The following is a 13,160-nucleotide window of genomic DNA, read 5'->3' on the forward strand; positions in this document are numbered from 1 at the left end:
CTACAATTCACCAGATTTCAGTTCTTATTTCTTTAGCACTAAATACTCATTTGTTTTTTTGAAGTCTTTTGGGATTACAAACAGTTGCAATTACTTTCTCTTCAATTCCAAGCAATCATTCGTAAGCATTATGATCTTAATTATTTCTTCTTCTTCTTCTTCTTCTTCTTCTTCTTCTTCTTCTTCTATGAGTAGCTAAATTTCCTTACTAGGGCTGTGAACCCAATGATGAGTGTTTTGTAATTGGGTTTTGTGACTGATATACACATAATGGATTATTAAGGTTTATTTATTCTTCATTCTTCATTCATAATTAATGGTTGCAAACATTGATTAAAGTCATAGACCTTGATTTATATGGGAAAATAGTTAGGGTTGGTAAGAATAAATAACAAAGACTCAAAGCATTAAACTTTGTTTAATAAATTCACTTAGGAATAAGACGAATTTACTTGGCATAATTAACCGTTCTTCATAGTTACTTTCTTATATTTGGAAAAATCATAGAAAGAGATAATCTTTATTTATTGGGAAATAGTAGAGATTCATATAGATGTTAAGTTCATTCATATAATAATCGATTAGAACTATATCATGATCACTCATGATTATACACCTTATCTAACGGGGACACAACCTTGATTCCTTTTACCATAAATTACAATCCAAAGCAATTGGTTAGTTATTAGTCATAAAAAGACCAACTTTTACAAACATCACCGGATTGAGGCATTAGACCTAAATTAAGCATTCTACGAGTTTAGTAATCTTTTCACACCACATTCCCTGTGGAATTCGACCCCAACATTGTTGGTTTACTATATTTGACATCTTCCACTTTACGCTAACTAAAGGTGTAATTTGAGTGTATCAAATTTTGGCGCCGCTACCGGGGAATACGGTTTTGAAATTATTAAATAGTGTTTGCTTTGATTGAAGTCTTTTGCTTATTCCATCACACCTTGTTTGCTATTCCTTGTAAACCAGGTGAACATGAATCAGAATCAGCAAAACCAACGTGCTGGTAACCAGGGGAGTCGATTGAATAATCAGGTGAATGAGTCAGATGACGAGAATGTTTTTGTTGATCTTATTCTTGAGGAGGACTATGCTTCTGCTATTGTTCATCCTCGAGTTGGAGCTGTAAGCGTCAAAATTGACTCCTCTCTATACCAGTTGTTGAAGCTTGAGGGCTACTTTCGTAACTTTACCGAGAATGACCCTCAACGCCATTTACAGAATTTTGTGGATGTGTGTGCTAATCACATCCAAAACAACGTTTCACAGGATGTTATTTGGCTTAGGCTATTCAAATATTCCTTAGCTGGAGATGCAAGAGCATGGTTCGAGAAGCTGCCCCGAAATTCTATTACTACATGGGCAGAGATGGTAGCAGGCTTTCTCAAGAAATGGTACCCTCTTAGCAAGAAGGCTGAGATTCATGACAAGATCTATGAATTTAAGCAGCGACCAGGGGAACAGTTATATGAAGCTTAGGAGAGATTCAAGGAGTATTTGCAGAAAATTCCAAATCATGATTTTCCGCAGAACATATTAATGGAGAAGTTCTATCGAAGGTTGGATCCAGTGACACAATCAATTGCAAATAATGCATCAGATGGTTGTTTCATGAATAAATCTTACCGACGAGTGACCAACATACTTGGCAGGCTGACTACGCACAATCAGGCTTGGCACTCAAACAATGCTGATATTATGCCTTATGGTAGTTTCATGATCCAGAATATGGTGAAGGAGAATCAATATACCCAACAGACATTAGCTGAGCTTGCAACAAATATTTCCTTGCTAACCATGAAGTTTGATGATACCTAGATCAAAAAGGTAAATGTTTGCGAAGATGACTCAGTTATGCCGAAAGAGATGTATCAGGTTCAAGAGGGTCAATTTCACGAGGGACCTCCTATGCAGGTTGAAGATGCACATTATGTTAACAATACTCAAGGGGGTTATCAAAGGCAAAACTACCAAGGTGGTTACCAGAATCAAAATCAATGGAGACCTCAGCAGGGTCATAGTGCTTACAACAACAACAACAACAACAACTCAGTGAACTACAATAATAATTATGGTGGTGCGAACCAAAAGAGCTACAACAATTTTGGGAACAAGAGTTCCAATCCTTATATCCCACTGAAGAGGCAATCAACAGAGCAAGATAGTTTGAGGGTTAAAGCAATGCTTGAGAAGGTTCTAGCAAACTAATCAAAATCTGAAAGAACATTATCTGGGCTAGCAGAGACAGTGGGTGCCCATACAGCAGTTATTCAGAAGCTCAAGTCACATATGCGTGATATTTCTAGAGAGCAGCACCCTTCTAAAAAGGGAGGACTTCCTAGTGACATTATTCTAAATCCGAAGAATAGGGGAGGCGGTGTAGACCAGGTGTTTTCCATCAGTACTCGGAGTGGTAAAATACTCTAAGGTGCTGAAAAGAAAGTTGTGGAGCTCGATTCGGTAGATGAAGAAGAAGAGGTGCAGTTTGACGCACTAATTATTGTTGATGAGAATCCTACTACCAAGAAGGTTGCTGATATTCCAGAGATTTCGAAGGAGGCTGATGACAAAAGTAAGCAAGCTGTGAAAGGGGCTCTCCGACCGTTGACGCAAATTTTCAAATCTAAACCTCTCTTTCCTCAGAGGCTGGTAAAGAAGAAGGAAGATGCTAAGTTCGAAAAAATTTATGATCAGCTGAAGCAGTTGTCTCTGAATTTTCCCTTCTTGGAAGCTGTCAAGGAGATGCCTAGTTTTGCTAAATATTTGAAGGACCTGCTGACCAAGAAGAAAACGGTGCAATATGAAATTGTGAGTTTGACTCACATTGTGAGTTCCACCATATCAACAACTACTGTTCAGAAGAAAGGCGATCCTGGGGCGTTCACCATTTCCTGTTCTATTGGGCACCATGATTTTGCTCGTGCTTTGTGTGATAATGGGGCGAGTATTAATTTGATGCCACTTGCTATATATAAGCAATCCGATTTTAGGATGCCAAGGCCGACTGCTATGAGGTTATAGATAGCTGATAGATCTATTAAGAGACCTGTTGGCGTGGTTGATGATATTCTTGTGCGGGTTGGTAAATTCATGTTGCCCGCAGATTTTGTGATTCTTGACTGTGCTATTGATCGGGACATTTCTATTATTCGGGGGAGACCTTTCCTTGCTACTGGGAGATCTTTGATGGATTTGGAGAAAAATGAAATCAAGTTCCGAGTCAATGTTGAGGAAGTTACTTTTCAAGCAAGCAAAGGGATGAAGTTACCAAGTGCTTATGAGAGCATTTCGGCGATTGATTCTTTAGATGTTGTTAATGAAGCGGTGAAGTTCAAGATGGAAGAAGAAAGTTTGGGTGAAGCTCTGGCTGGCAGTCTTGTAAACTTGGATGTTGAAGACATGGAAGGTTATGTAGAGACTGTTAATTCGCTTGTTGGGTTGGGTTCATATTCTTACCACCCAAAGAAGTTGAATCTCGAGCTGGAAAATAGAACAACTCCTCCAGCAAAGCCTTCGATCATTGAACCACCGAAGTTGGATCTTAAGCAACTCTCATCACATTTGAAGTACGAGTTCCTTGGTCCGAACAATACATTGCCAGTGATTGTTTCAGCCCTACTGAATGAGGAGCAGATTGTGCAGCTTTTGGAGGTATTGCATGAATATAGGCGTGCCATTGGTTGGACAATAGCAGACATTCGGGGAATTCCTTCTAGGATCTGTGAACATAAAATCCAGTTAGAAGGGAATAGCAAGCCGAGTGTGGAGCATCAAAGGACATTGAATGAGAATATGCAACAAGTCGTGAAAAAGGAGATAATAAAGTGGTTAGATGCGGGGGTAGTGCATCCAATTACAGACAGCAAGTGGGTGAGTCCTGTTCAATGTATTCCCAATAAAGGAGGTATCACTGTGGTGTGTAATGCAAAGAATGAGCTAATTCCCACTCGTACAGTTACTCGATGGCGTGTGTGCATGGACTATAGGAAACTGAATACTGCCACTTGTAAAAACCGCTTTCCCATGCCATTCATAGATCAAATACTGGATAGGCTGGCGGGGAGGTCTTACTACTTCTTCTTAGATGGATACTCTGGCTACAATCAGATCAACATTGCTTTAGAAGATCAAGAGAAGACGACTTTTACTTAGCCTAATGGGACGTTTGCGTTTAGCCGAATGCCCTTTGGGTTGTGTAATGCACCAACCAATTTTCAGAGGTGCATGATGTCGATCTTTTCTGATATGGTAGAAGACTTCTTGGAAGTGTTCATGGATGATGTCTCTGTTGTAGTCAATTCGTTTGATGATTGTCTTGGCCATCTGGGTCAATGCTGAAAAGATATAAGGAGACAAATCTCGTGCTAAATTGGGAGAAGTGTCACTTTATGGTAAAGAAAGGGATCGTCCTCGGTCACAAAATCTCTGAAAAAGGAATTGAGGTCGATCAAGCGAAGATAGATATGATTGCAAAACTCCCTCTACCTATCTCTATCAAAGGTATCCAAAGTTTCTTAGGACATGCTGGGTACTACAATTGCTTCTTCAAATATTTCTCCAAGATTGCTAACCCGATGTTGAAGCTTCTTGAAAAAGAGGCTAAGTTTATGTTTGATGATAAGTGTCGAAAGGCGTTTGATGAATTAAAGGAGTGCCTCACTACTGCTCCTGTTATTGCTACTCCTGATTGGTCCTTGCGTTTTGAGTTTATGTGTGATGCTAGTGGTTTCATAATACGTGTTGTACTTGGTCAGAGGCACAATAAAATTATGCACCCGATCTATTATGCAAGCATAACACTGAATGCTGCTCAGATGAATTACACAGTGACGGAGCAAGAGATGCTTGTAATATTTTTTGCTTTTGAGAAGTTTCGGGCCTATCTGTTGGGGTCCAAAGTCATGGTGTACACTGATCATTCAGCATTGAGATACCTTATGGCGAAGAACTAAGAAAATCCGCGACTGATCCGATGGATGCTATTGCTCCAAGAGTTTGACTTTGAGGTGAAAGGCCCCAAGGGAATTGAGAATCAGGTTGCTGACCATCTCTCTTGGCTTAAAGAAGCTGGGAGACCTTCTGATGAGCTAGATATAAACGATGCGTTTCCAGATGAGAGGGTGTTCGCTGTGTCAATGGAGGTAGCACCGTGGTATGCTGACATTGTCAATTATTTGGTAACAGGCATAGTTCCAGAAGAGATTAAAGCATACCAAAAGAAGAAGTTCTTGCGGGTTTCTCGTCAATACTATTGGGATGAGCCTTATTTGTTTAGAACATGTGCGGACAACATCGTTTGGCGTTGTGTTCTCGAAAGTGAAGTGATGGCGATTCTAAAGGCATGCCATGACTCTCCTGTTGGGGGTCATCATAGTGGTAACCGGACTGCTGCTAAGGTTCTTGAATGCGGTTATTACTGGCTGACTATCTTTCATGATTCAAATCTATCGGTGCGGTCTTGTGATCAATATCAGAGGAAAGGGAATATAGGCAGAAGGCAAGAAATGCCTATGAATTTTGTGATGGAGGTAGAAGTGTTCGATGTCTGGGGGATTGACTTTATGGGACCCATTGTGAGTTCTGGTGGTATGAAATATATCTTAGTTGCTGTGGACTATGTGTCGAGATGGGTAGAAGCGGTGGCTTTACCTAACAATGAGGCCAAGAGTGTCATGGGGTTCCTCAAGAAGAACATATTTACTCGATTTGGTACTCCGAAGGCTATAATCAGTGATGGTCATTCCAACTTTTGCAATAGAGCTTTCGCAGGATTGATGGTGAAATATGGCGTAAAGCATAGGGTGGCAACACCTTATCATCCTCAGACAAGTGGGCAAGTTGAAGTATCCAATCGGAAGATCAAGTGTATTCTAGCTAAAACGGTGAATGCAAATAGGACTGATTGGGCCCGCAAGCTCGATGATGCTCTATGGGCATATCAGACTGCTTTCAAGACTCTGATTGAGACTTCACCCTTCAAGGTCGTTTTCGAAAAATCTTGTCACTTGCCAGTTGAACTTGAACATAAAAGCAATGTGGGCTTTGAAGAAATTGAATATGGATTGGGAAGAGGCGACTGATAACGTCTAAATCCACTCCTCAAAGAAAAAGTGTACACGGTCGTATGCAATATAATTTACCCAACTATGAGTCGGGGTCGATCCCACAGGGAACAATATACTAGGTGAATAAAAAGTAAGGAACTTTCACTTACCAAGCTAAGCCAAACGATAGATAATATTTTGGTTTTTGAGAAAATTATAACTAATGCGGAAATGTAAACTAACCTAGAAAGCAAGTAAAATGATCAATGGCCACAAGCATGGCTACAAGAAACTCTCAAGTAACGATCCAATGTATTTTATGATTTTACAACTAAGAGCAGGTTTGTGTTGATAGATAATGATTTCTAAAATCTCATTGAAAGTCTTCCAACCAAATAAATTAATTTCACTCTAAGCTTTTTCAAGCCTTAGAGTGTGATATCAAGCACAACCAATTGAATCTCAAGTAACTATCCTCTTCCACGCTCAAGTTATTAGATGGGTTTAATGACCCAAATTCTTGTTAATTAATCTTTCTCAACCTAGATTTCCTCTTCCGAGCTCAATCAAAGTAAATGGGCGAGTCTTAGGGTTAGCTAATCCCTTAAGAAACATTAAAGAGCAAGATTAATTAAAACAACAAAGACCCACTTCAATAGCAATAAAAATCATTCAATATATAAGCATAACAAGAGATTTAATCCAACACTTGATAATGAATAATATCATAAACAAGATTCAAGTGAAAGAAGAAAATACTACACGCTTAAATATTCAATACAAAACAAGGAATTGAAGAAAGGATTAAGAAATATCTCATTAAAGTGCTTCCAATCTTCTCCTCCAATGGTGTAGATGAAACCCTAGCTCTCCAAGCTTGTATGAAATGGCCAAAGCTCATGGTTTACACACCCTAAAAGTGTATTTATAACATTCCAAAACGGGAACAAATTGTGGACAAAAATGCCCTGCGTGCAGCACATGCTGCAGCAAGTGCTACTCGCAGGCACAACATGCTGCAGAAAGTGCTACTCGCAGGTGCTGCATGCACAACATGCTGCAGAAAGTGTTGCTCGCATGCACAACATGCTGTAGAAAGTGCTGCTAGCATGTGCTGCCAGAAAGGGCTACTTGTTCTATTTTTGCTCTATTTTGCTCCGTTTTGCTTCGTTATAATCTCTGGGCATCTTATCCTACAAAACAACATAAATACACAAAAAGTAACAACAAAAGTGCTTGAAAAGTTACAAAAGCTTAAGAAATTAGCATCGAATATCCTGTAATTTCACGGCACATCAACACCCCAACTTAAAGTCTTTGCTTGTCCTCAAGCAAATCAAAACAAAAATCTCAATGTGGATCCACTTTAAGCACAAAAACATGACTTTGGTTGGTACCAACAATTAGGCTACAAGCATGTGAAACTTCAACCAAATAACTCCCTCATTTCAAAATACAATTTCAAGAATGCAATAGAGATTTAAAACCATCAAGCAACAACACTCAAGCCTCAATAAGTGACTCAAAACCACTAGCTTACTAGATATGCTCAGTTGACTCAACTTGAAATTTTTCAACATTGCCAATCTATCATAATTCATATGCCCTAACAAGAAAGAAAGTCCCAAAATCACTATATTCACAACAACAACGCAAGGGAAAAATACACAAAGTCACTCACACTCAACAAAGAAATTCTAGTGCTAACAAATATCACACCATAAGCTTGCCCTTATTTTCATTCATCACTAAATCAAGAACATTTGGTTGGAGATCACATAGGGACTTTTTAAGCTTGTAATGTAGGCTTATGGAAGGGTAGGATAAGTATTTGGGATACAAGTGACTACACCCTCCTTGAGCACTACACAATACCTTTTTTTCCGCTTCCCTCTTCATTTCAAACATCACTCCTTCCTTTGCATACTAGTTTCCCCAATTATTCTAACTTCTTTTTGTGCAACCATTTTCTTGATTTCTAATGTTTTTGTTCTTTTCCAATTCCTTTTTCACAAAGATACATTTTTTTGCACAAAAAGTTTGCAACCTTTTTGTATTTTTCAAATTGTCTTCCTTTCTTTTGACTTTTCCACAACACCAACCTTCACCACTTTTCAAGAAACACTAACACCCCCAATTTAGACTTTTGGCCTGAAATTCACAATTTCATGTTCAAGGAGGGAAAGGTTAAAAAAAAAAAAATTCATCAAGAAGGTTAAAGGCTTGTAAGGTGGCAATCAAAGAAAAGGTCATAGGCTCAAATGGGGTTACTAGTGATATTATTTATGCAATGGTAGGCTAGAAAGGCTAAAGAGGCTTTTTCAAAAATCACAAAGATAGCCCAAGGTCATCTCTCCAACCAACATAATCAAACTTAGCATTGAAAGACTAATCGGACAAGTTCTAGATGATAAAAGTAAACACAAAAATTATTCAACAAACACTCACCACACATGGCATATGAACTAGTCAAGATGGATCAATTTCACTTCCTAAGCAAGAACAACTAGAGCAATATCTCATAATCCAAAGTAAACACAACTAGTAGGCACCGAGTCACCAAATGAGCCAAAAAGTTGTCACAAAGATCATTCTTTCCTATGCACCTTGCTTTTTGACTAACGCAAAATAATTTGGAGAGGTATTCGCATTTAAATATTTCACATGTAAGAGACTAACTCTATTAGTACCAAACAAGCCAAGAGTTTTCACATTTTTCCTCAAAGGAGCACCTACACCTAAACTACAAGACTAATGAAAGATGTTAAGAAAGAAAATAAAATAATAAGAGTGACTAATCCACAACATGTCAAAAGAACGAAATTTTCAAAAATTTGAGCAAGTTCCAAAATATAATGTGCTACCACATGCCACCCCCAACTACAAACATTGCAGTGTCGTCGCTGCACACAATCAAAACAAAACATAAAATAGTTTGAGGGCAATAAAAAAAAAATTACTGTCACGACCTGCAAACAGTACCTGCGACTCGCAGGCATGACCTGCGATTCGCAGGTGATGTCACATGATTTTTTTTTATACTGTCAGCACCTGCGACTCGCAGGCATGACCTGCGAATCGCAAGTGATGTCACCTGATATTATTTTTGGGGCAACTGGAACTATATTTCAGCAGCAGCTACTGGTTTGTGGCTGCTCTGAAAACCCGACCTGCTCAAAACAATTCCAAAAATTCTAAAACTTTGCAAATTAGTCAAAAACAATAAAATAAACTATTCAAAAAAATAAAATTTCAAAAACGAGTTAAAATTTTAAAAACGATGGGTTGCCTCCCACCAAGCGCTTAAGTTAATGTCGCGGCACGACGGTTACCTTTACCACTTTTCCCTCCACTTGGAGGATATGAATTTTCGCCCCAACTTTGAATCAAGATTATGATGATGCTCATGGGGCGGTGGTAGAAAAGCAAAGAGGCAAACTCTCGGGTGTCGCATTTTGCACTTCTTGGCCCGTAAGTGAGGCATGCCATTTTGTCTTCTTGGCATAGCAAACTTCAAAATGAAAACGCTTTGATCTTCATCTCCAAAATTCTCCATAGGCTTGGTTGGTTCAAGTTCCATATCATTCACCAAGCACAACGTTGAAAAATGGCTAGAATGAGGTCCAACGCGCTCAAATTCCAAATTTGCATGAATTTTGACATCCTCACCCAAAAATGAACTAGAGTCTTCAAAAATTATTTTATGAACGTTTTTATGCAACTCTAGTATCATTTCTTCAACTTCGGCATCATTCACTATTTTTGGGTTAGTAGGCTGGCAATTTACCATTAGCTCATGAAAATCAATCTTGACCTCTTCTTCGTTGGAAACCAACTCAAAACTACAATCCATGGCCCTTTGATATTGAGCATCACATGCTTCAATCTTTGCATTCAATTCCGCCTCCAATTTTTGGATAGAAATTTCAAGTAGCTCCACTTCTTGACTTTGCTCAACATGCATTTTTAGAAATTCTTCCATCATCTGTGAAATGCCTTCACGGTGATCCCCATAGGCTTCAAGTTGTTGAGCTTGATTCATTTGCCAATCTTGGCTCAAAATTTCCATCTTGTCAAGTTTTTCTTCATTGTGAGAGTCGTCCAACTCTTGTAAAAATCCATCCATGGTGAGATATAACTTTTGGATAGTTTCATCATCTCCATGTTGAACTTCTTCCCACAATTTAGTCAAGACTTGCCCATAGTTTTTATTCCTCCCCATTATACATTTCAAAATTTCCTCAACTTCTTCTTTTTGAGAATTGGAGATTTCTTCATCAATATTTTGCTCTTCTTCAAGTTGAACCACTTCCTCACTTTCACAACTTTCGTTGTGGTCACAAGATTTGTCGGGCTCATCTTTCAAATTTGAAATCTCTTCTTCAACCAATTCATTTTGAGGAGTAGACACTTCTATGACAATTGAGGAATTCACATCCTCAAATAAATCATTCATTCTTTTCATAGCTTCTCCATTTTCTAAAATGGAATGTTGGAAGAGCTCTCGCTCTTCCTCCATTTTAGCTTCTCGATCTAAGTATGTTTGGAGCATTGCCATGATGCCTTCAAATCCGGCACTTTTTCCTTCACTTGCCATGTCATTGTCCCTGTCAAACTCAAAAGCACAACTAGCATTTTCGTTAGAACAAATTGGAGGAGGGGAAGCAAAATAATTGGGACAATCACCCCAATGTCCACCTTGACCACTACATATATCACAAATATTCCCATCATAGGATTGAGACGGTGCACACATCTCTCTCCCTGGGAGCATTTTCACAATCTTGCAAAAAGTGGGGTCCTTTACAATATGGACATGGGTCATCAAAATATGGATTGCAACCATCAAACCCATTTTCATTCCAAGATGCCATAGAGACAAAAGTAAAAATAAAATAAAAACTAAACACAAAACACACACAAAAAAAAATCACAAACACATTTTCACAAATATTCACTAGTTTGGACCAAAGCAAGTAAGCTAAAATCCCAAACTAACCCAAACACGCCAAATTGTTCCCCGGCAACTGCGCCAAAATTGATAACATCCAAATCCACTCCTCAAAGAGAAAGTGTACACGGTCGTATGCAATATAATTTACCCAACTATGAGTCGCGGTTGATCCCACAGGGAACAATATACGAGGTGATTAAGAAAGTTATGAACTTTCACTTACCAAGCTAAGCCAAACGATAGATAATATTTTGGTTTTTGAGAAAATTATAACTAATGCGGAAATGTAAACTAACCTAGAAAGCAAGTAAAATGATCAATGGCCACAAGCATGGCTACAAGAAACTCTCAAGTAACGATCCAATGTATTTTATGATTTTACAACTAAGATAAGGTTTGTGTTGATAGATAATGATTTCTAAAATCTCATTGAAAGTCTTCCAACCAAATAAATTAATTTCACTCTAAGCTTTTCCAAGCCTTAGAGTGTGATATTAAGCCCAATCAATTGAATCTCAAGTAACTATCCTCTTCCACGCTCAAGTTATTAGATGGGTTTAATGACCCAAATTCTTGTTAATTAATCTTTCTCAACCTAGATTTCCTCTTCCGAGCTCAATCAAAGTAAATGGGCGAGTCTTAGGGTTAGCTAATCCCTTAAGAAATATTAAAGAGCAAGATTAATTAAAACAACAAAGACCCACTTCAATAGCAATAAAAATCATTCAATATATAAGCATAACAAGAGATTTAATCCAATACTTGATAATGAATAATATCATAAACAAGATTCAAGTGAAAGAAGAAAATACTACACGCTTAAATATTCAATACAAAACAAGGAGTTGAAGAAAAGATTAAGAAATATCTCATTAAAATGCTTCCAATCTTCTCCTCCAATGGTGTAGATGAAACCCTAGCTCTCCAAACTTGTATGAAATGGCCAAAGCTCATGGTTTACACACCCTAAAAGAGTATTTATAACATTCCAAAACGGGAACAAATTATGGACAAAAATGCCCTGCGTGCAGCACATGCTGCAGCAAGTGCTACTCGCAGGTGCTGCATGCACAACATGCTGCAGTAAGTGTTGCTCGCATGCACAACATGCTGCAGCAAGTGCTGCCAGAAAGTGCTGCTTGTTCTATTTTTGCTCTATTTGGCTCTGTTATGCTCTCCGGGCATCTTATCCTACAAAACGACATAAATACACAAAAAGTAACAACAAAAATGCTTGAAGAGTTACAAAAGCTTAAGAAATTAGCATCGAATATCCCATAATTTCACGGCACATTAGCGACCAAGCTAAGGTTGTTTCAACTCAATAAGATGGATGAATTTCGATACCAGACATATGAGAGTGCAGCACTTTATAAAGAGAGGATGAAATAGTATATCATGACAAGAAAATCCTGAAGTGAGAATTCTACAAGGATGATCCTGTCTTGTTGTTTAACTCTCGGTTAGAGTTGCTAATGGGCAAGCTAAAATCAAGGTGGTCTGGTCCGTTTGAGGTGGTAGGTGTTTCACCCCATGGGGCGATTAAACTAAAGTCCGGAGATAGAACTCGGACATTTAAAGTGAATGGGTAAAGGGTGAAGCACTATCACGGGATGGTTGATGGAGGTAGAATTGTTGATCGATACCGGTTGAAGCACTTGGGAACGAATGTGGACTCAGCAAGTTCCGACTAAGAGTAGTATGGTACCACCGTCGTGCTGCGACATTAAATCAAACACTTCTGGGAAGGTAACCCAAGTGTAATGTTTATTTATTTTTATGTTGAAGCATATAGGGTAACGTTTGTTTTGGTGCAGGGTTCAAGGTGTAGAAACTGGAGCTAATCTACGCCAGAATCTACGGTCCGTATATATTTTACGGTCCGTAGATGGAAGCGTAGAATAAGGAAGTAAAAAGATGGTCCTCTGTTGATGATTTACACCAGAATCTACGGTTCGTATAACTTTTATGGTCTGTAGATGGAAGCGTAGAATATGAGCCAGGTAAAAGATCTTTTTGTTATTGATTTACGCCAACACATACGGACCGTATAATTTATACGGACTGTAAAAGAAAGTGTAAATGAAGGACCGTCAGATCAAATCACCGTTACGGATTTACGTCAATATCTACGCCCCGTATAA

The 13,160-nt window shown here is 38.5% G+C and overlaps 1 non-coding gene across 1 annotated transcript; it reads right to left on the bottom strand.

Moving 5' to 3' along the window:
• Positions 1 to 1,435: 1,435 nt before the first annotated feature.
• LOC132629518 (small nucleolar RNA R71) lies at positions 1,436 to 1,541 on the bottom strand. Its single transcript, XR_009578290.1, has one exon. It is a non-coding gene; the product is annotated as a small nucleolar RNA R71 (small nucleolar RNA).
• Between the last annotated feature and the right edge of the window lie 11,619 nt (positions 1,542 to 13,160).

This window comes from Lycium barbarum, chromosome 2 (assembly GCF_019175385.1).
Source record: "Lycium barbarum isolate Lr01 chromosome 2, ASM1917538v2, whole genome shotgun sequence".
NCBI classification, from domain to species: Eukaryota; Viridiplantae; Streptophyta; class Magnoliopsida; order Solanales; family Solanaceae; genus Lycium; species Lycium barbarum.